Source organism: Delphinapterus leucas, chromosome 1, assembly GCF_059928025.1.
Source record: "Delphinapterus leucas isolate spDelLeu-1000000601 "Yukka" chromosome 1, BTC_Dleu_Yukka2, whole genome shotgun sequence".
In the NCBI taxonomy this organism is placed as follows: domain Eukaryota; kingdom Metazoa; phylum Chordata; class Mammalia; order Artiodactyla; family Monodontidae; genus Delphinapterus; species Delphinapterus leucas.
In genome coordinates, this window is record NC_143129.1 from 170,080,196 (window position 1) to 170,086,965 (window position 6,770).

Here is a 6,770-nt window from a genome sequence, read left to right on the forward strand (position 1 = left end):
AATGGCCTAAATTAGAATCCAGGTTTTATTTCTAAGTCCAAGAATTCTTTATACCATCTTCTGAACCTAACCTAATTCCTACCCTAACCCCTACTGTCCCTGTTCCCACTTAATTCCTTAGAATCTTAGATTGTTTATTTGGAAGGAATGCTAGCGCTCATCTGATTAAACCCCTTCATTTTATACATCAGAAAACTAAGATCCATCCATAGAGGTTAAGTGGTTTGCCTGAGGCCACACTGCAAATTGTGGCCATCCTTCCTGACTACCAGACTGGTGCTTTCCCACTGAGTTCACCGATGCATTCATGGACTCCTAGGGCTTTGTCTTGGGGGTGGGATTAGTAGTAAATAATTCCATCCAAATCCCTGCTTTATACTCTCTAGTTATTCCAAAATCCAAACACAAAAAGTCTGAGACATCTCAGAGGCAGAAGTGTCAGACAGGACTGGATGGAGAAGGTATGAGTGTGTGTGTGTGTGTGTGTGTGTGTGTGTGTGTGTGTGTTGGGGGATCATGGGAAGCCAAGGATGCAGACATGGAAACCAGGCTGTGCAGCACAGCCCCACTGTTGCGGGGTCTCTGGAGGTTCCCACTGTGGCCACTCCACTCCCTCTGCCCCTGAAGCTGACATTTGGGGCCAGAGATCAATAACCCAAGCTTTGGCTTCAGCCCCCTTTAGCCCTCCAGTGACCACAGGATGCTTAGAAGAGCAAGTGGGACTCAGGGTCCTTAAGTAACTGTCACTCTTCCCCAGCCCCACTTGGGGCACTGCTGGGGGAGGGGCCAGGGATGGGAACCGTTATGGAGAGACACAGGTGTGGTCGGTTCTCCCCTCCCCACCAGAGGAAGAACGAGACCTCTATCTCTCCTTGACCCCCACCCTCTTCCCCTTCTTACCGTCACCCAAGATTTCCTCCTGCCCTCTCCGTCTCCTCCCATATTTTTAGCACTGAGCCCTGACTCCCCTCACTGAACCCCTAAACTCCTATCTGAGCCTCCATCTTGGTTGCTGAGCCCCATTCCTCCCTCAATGGAACCCTATATTTCTCCTAGCCCAAACTCCTTCTGTGATTCCCTCCCCGACCCCCGTGCTGTATAATCTGGAACAAGTTTTTTTCTTTTTCTTTTGTTTTTTGGCTGCGCCCCGCAGGATCTTAGTTCCCCAACCAGGGATTGAACCTATGGCTCCTGCGTTGGAGTGCGGAGTCCGAACCACTGGACAGCCAGGGAAGTCCCAATGTGGAGCAATTTTATGCTTTTTCAGTCAAGGCAGTCGATGGGAATTCCTCATTCACCATTTTCTAAATATCTCGTCCCAGGTACCTTCTCATCCCTCACACCCCTCCAAGAACAACCCCATTGTTCTGGCCATAATATTAGCAGGACCCTGTTTCGGAAGCACACTCACCCACCCACGCCCCCCATCCCACCAACTTTCCATGCTCCCTGCCCACCATTCCTTTCCCACATCCATCCACCCCAGTGCCCTAGCCAATCACTTCTGATTGATTGATTAGGGAGGAGGAGAAAAAGGGATCGATGGAAGAATCTGGGCCTATTCTATTGGAAGCTAAAGGTCCAGGAGGGAGGGATATTAATTTTGGGGAAGCTCAGGGGATGGTCCCTGTGGAGCTGTGTGGGCTGGTCTGCCGTGTCGGGGAGGATGGGTGCAGAGCTCAGACCCTGCTCTGAAGCTTGGGAGGAGAGCTGTGGTGGAGCTGATAGAAGTGAGAGGGAATAAATCTGTAGGAGTCTTCCCAAGACTACCCCACAGATAAGGAATTTACCGCCCCACTGTTCTTGCCAGTGCAGGGAGGAGTCCTGGGTCCCTGGTACTCCACGTTTCCAGTAGGGGGCGTTCCGTCACCACATTTCCCCTTTCCTCACCCATCAGAGTCAACTCCTTTCTTTCCTTCTCCCATTCAAAAATACTGTTTGAGCACCACTGTGTGCCAGGCACTGTGCACCAGACAGTACGCCATGGACTGCAAAAATACAGGCACCAACGAGACGGAAGGACAGACAAACAAGGTCCTAGGCTTCGTGGTGCTGGCAGGGTAGGATTACAGTGAATAGATAATTATTGTGATTTAATTTAAGGGAAAGGGGATCAGACAAAGCCTTCCTGAGCAACTGCCTTTTAAACTGAGACTTAACAGTTGCCTGAGTCTTGACCAGGTGACAATGTGGAAAAGAGGTGAAGGTGGGGTGTGCAGGGGTTGTGTTTCAGACAAATGGAACAATGTGCTTCAGAAACCTGGAGCAGGAAAAATCAGGGCCCCTTCAGAAGGAAGGAAAGAAGCCTGCCTTGTGGCTATATCCAGCTTTGGTCAGAGGTTTAACCTCTTCTATTGTGGAACACGCACAGCTAGAGCCCTCAACTTTCCAAGGCTCAGTTTTCTTGAGAATTGCATTTCCAGGGGAGAAGGGGAGGAGAGAGAGCCAGCAGGTCTCTGGGGCCTTTCTAGAGTAACCAAGCTTGGGAGGGAGAATTCCTGTTCATGCCCTCCCTAAGCTCAAAACTTTTTGTCCAGAAGGAGTGGAACAGAAGTCGATTTAGTTGAAAACTCAGGGCCCCTCCCAAGGCTGTGGAGGGAGCCAAGTCATATGCTGACATATTTTTATAAAATGTGAACAAATGAATTAATTTTTTTTTTGTTTTTTGGCCACACAGCTTGCAGGATCTCAGTTCCCCAACCAGGGATTGGAGACGCAAGCCTCCTGCAGTGGAAGTGCGGAGTCCTAACCACTGGACCTCTGGGGAATTCCCCACAAATGAGATATTTAATCACAGTTGGAAATCTGAAATGTGAAATACCAGCCACTAGTCTGTTAAAAAGTAGTATAGAGGAGTGCCAGACAATTAGTTAATACAAATATAATACAAATATATTTTATGATGTTAAATAAAATTTATGATTCATCATGACTTCTTTTCTCATTCTAAATAAATGTTCACTTGGGTTATATATTTTATATTTATAATCTTTTATTTCTTTTCTTAAAGCGGGCCTCCTAAACTGTAAAAGCTCCAGGCCCAATAAGACCTGCATCTGCCTGAGTGGGACTCCAGTGCCTGACTGCTGGCTCCAGACCTTAACTGGCCCCAGGATCCTTCCTCTCCCTTTGATCAGTCTCCCTGTGGTCCACATTGGGTGGATGGCTCATGGGTTATAGGAATGCCAGGGAGGGGCCCTTTGGAAAGAGGGGTGGAGAAGCATGTTGAGGGCTACAGAGCGTTGGAGCTGCCCCTCCTCAGCCCTTCCTTAGCTGGTCCCCAGAAGAGGAGCCACCTTCAACTATCCAAGGTATTTAGGCTGAAATGAAAGTCTGTGTGCATGTCAATGTCCGTTCACCCACTAGTTCATTCCTTCATTATGATGACCCATCCATCAGCTCTAAGGGCCTCAGTGGCTTTGATATCTACTTCATGGATGTGTGTTAGTCCTGAGTCAGACGTGTCTCCATGGACCCTTTCCCAGGTGGTGTTGTAGACAAAGGGTGCCCAGTCCACTTGAGTTGCTTAGGTATTTTGAGATGGGCGGGGAGAGGTGAGAATGGTTTGAATGTTGTGATTTCTTAGGATAGATAGAGCCTAAAAGAGGGGCACATCCCCATCGGTACTAGCTCATACTAATCCCTCAGACCCACATGCAAGAAGCTCTGAGGCTTAGAGATCTGGGTTCAAACTCTGATTCACCACTAATTGAACAGCCTGAGCCAGTACGCTCAGTTCTCCAAACTCTTGTTACCCACATTTGTAAAATAAGGATGTAATAAGACCTTCGCTTTTAACTTCTACATGAAAAGCCAATGAGATAATTAATGGTAAAATGTTTTCTTTTAACTTTTTATTTTGAGATTGTTTCAGATTTATAGAAAAGTTGCAAGAAGAATCAAAGAATTCCTGTATACCCTTCACGGAGATTCCCCAACTGTTAAAAAGTTACCTCATTTGTTATCATTCTCTCTCCCTTCCCCGTCTCTCTATGTATACTCAACTATTTCAGAGTAAATTGCAGACGTAATGTTCCTTCATCCCTAAACACATCAGAGAATGTTTTCTAAAAATACAAGGGGGCTTCCCTGGTGGCGCAGTGGTTGAGAGTCCGCCTGCCAATGCAGGGGACACGGGTTCGTGCCCCGGTCCGGGAAGATCCCACATGCCGTGGAGCGGCTAGGTCTGTGAGCCATGGCTGCTGAGCCTGCACGTCCGGAGCCTGTGCTCCGTAGCGGGAGATGCCACAGCAGTGAGAGACCACGTAGCGCAAAAAAAAAAATTAAAAATAAAAAAATAAAAATACAAGGACATTCTCAAACATAATCATAGCATAATTATCAAAGCCAGGATGATACACTACAATCTACAGAACTTACTCGAGTTTTTCAATTGTCCTGTTAAGGGTCTAATAATGTTATTTCTTGTCCAGAATCAATCCAGGATCATCCAGTCCATTAAATTCTCACATCTCTGTCTTTTTAATCTGGAATCATTCCTTGTGTTTTGTGACATGACATTTAAAAAAATAATAGGCCAGTTATTTTTTTTATTAATTAATTATTTATTATTTATTTTTGCCTGTGTTGGGTCCTCATTGCTGTGCACGTGCTTTCTCTAGATACGGTGAGCGGGCTTCAGTAGCTGTGGCGCACGGGCTTAGCTGCTCTGCAGCATGTGGGATCTTTCCGGACCAGGGGCCGAACCCGTGTCTCCTGCATTGGCAGGCAGATTCTTAACCACTGCACCACCAGGGAAGTCCAGTAGGCCAGTTACTTTGTAGAATATCCTTCAATTTGGGTTTGTCTGATGTTTCCTCATGATTAGATTGAAAATTTGCATTTTTGGCAGGAATATCACAGAAGTTGATATATCTTTCTCAGTATATCGTATCGGGGATAAATGATATTAATTTGAACCGTTGTATGTTGAACTTGAATCCCTTGGTTGAGGTGTCAGTTTCCTCCATTGCCAAGTTGCTATTTTTTTTTCCCTTTGTATTCAGTGAGTATCTTGTAGGGACATACATTGTGATGACATAGATCCTGTTTCTCACAAACTTTCATCCCATAGTTTTAGCATCCATTGATTAATCCTTGGCTAAACTGATTATTATTTTGAAGTCTACCAAATGTGATTTTCTAATTACGTTATCTTTCTACATTTGTTAGAAGAGCTTTTCCTTCTCCATTTATTCATTCATTTATTTATAATAGAATGGGGGACTTCCCTGGAGGTCCAGTGATTAAGACTTTGCCTTCCAATGCAGGGGGTGCGGGTTGGATCCTTGGTCAGGGGGCTAAGATCCCACATGCCTTGGGGCCAAAAAAACAAAACATAAAACAGAAGCAATATTGTAACAAAATTCAATAAAGACTTAAAAAAAATAAATTTATTTATATCAGAATGGATTCATGGACTTCTCATTTTTCAATGGGCTATAATCAATTACCATCAGTTGTTCTGATGTTTAAATTGCCCCCAGTTTGGCCAGTGGGACCCCCTTCAAACTGGTTCCCAGGTCCTTGTGTCCTCATCTTGCTTTGAGTACTTCCTTGCTTTCTGGCAAAGCAAGCTGTTCCAGGCTTACCTGTACTTCCTCAGCCCAGCACTATATCAGCCATCTCTTCAAGGAGCCAAGTGTTTTATAAACTGAAAGTGTTACGCAGAAGCCGGTTCCTATTAGTCTAGTGCTTTCAGTTTGTAAAGTCCAAAATCTCATGTTTCTTAAAAAACCTTCTGCCTTATAAAGGGCTGAGCTTGAGCGTGGAGTCTGCTTACTGGCTTTCTTATCTTAGGTAATAGAAAATGGGAGCAAGAATGCCCACCCTTAGAGTTGCTGTGAGGATGTAAACTCCAGAAGGGCAAGGATCATTGTCTGCTTTTGACTACAGTGTCTCTAGCACCTAGCAAGGGCTGGAGGACAATGGGAGCTCTGTAATAGTCTTGAAGGAAGGAATGACCTGAGATGCCAGGTGTGAAGTGTTAGCATTGTGCCTGGCAGATGCCCAGCCTGCAGTCAGGGGTGGCCACTGTTATCATTTACTGGATGCGGTCTGTTTTGTGGACAATTTGCATACGCTCAGAGTTAGAGCTAATTGTCAGGAGTACATTGGTGATGTGTTAGCTAGAGGCCTCTGCCCCTCTCAGAGGTAGGAAGGATTCTGACTGAACAGATTAAACCAAACAGACAAACAAAACAAAAAAAACAACTGGCCTATAAGTGTGCTGAGAAGGAGGTCAAAGTAAAGTCCAGTAAAGTCCAGAGGAAGTTGCAGCTGGAAATCAGTCAGTGGCTCCGGAAAGAGTGTGGGGGGGCTGGACCCCTGGGTGGAGGACGGGGCAGGGGGCAGATAAGAGGTGCGGGGCAGACTTCCGGGAGACAGGAAGAAGCTTTGTGCTAGGCTTGGGCAGACAAGTGGAAGAGGCTGCATTTCAGAGGCCCTGGCTGAGACTCCCTATCTCATGCAAGATACAGAGCCCACACTGTGGGGCCTCCTCATCTCAAGGGGAGACCAGGACACAGCCTTCAACGAACCCCTAGGCAGATGGGAGAGACAGGCCCTCCTCTTGGGGATCTCATACCCTGACCTTCTCACCACTAACCTTGCCCCCTCCTCCTAATTCTGCTCCCTGATCCCCCTCCAAATCTGGTTGGACTTCTAGATGCTTGGCTTGTCTCCCATCTGTCCAGAAAGGCTAAGGATCTTGCACCAGGCTTCATTTCTTAAAAGCCCCTCCTTTGTTCAGCTTCTGGGGGTTTCCTGGA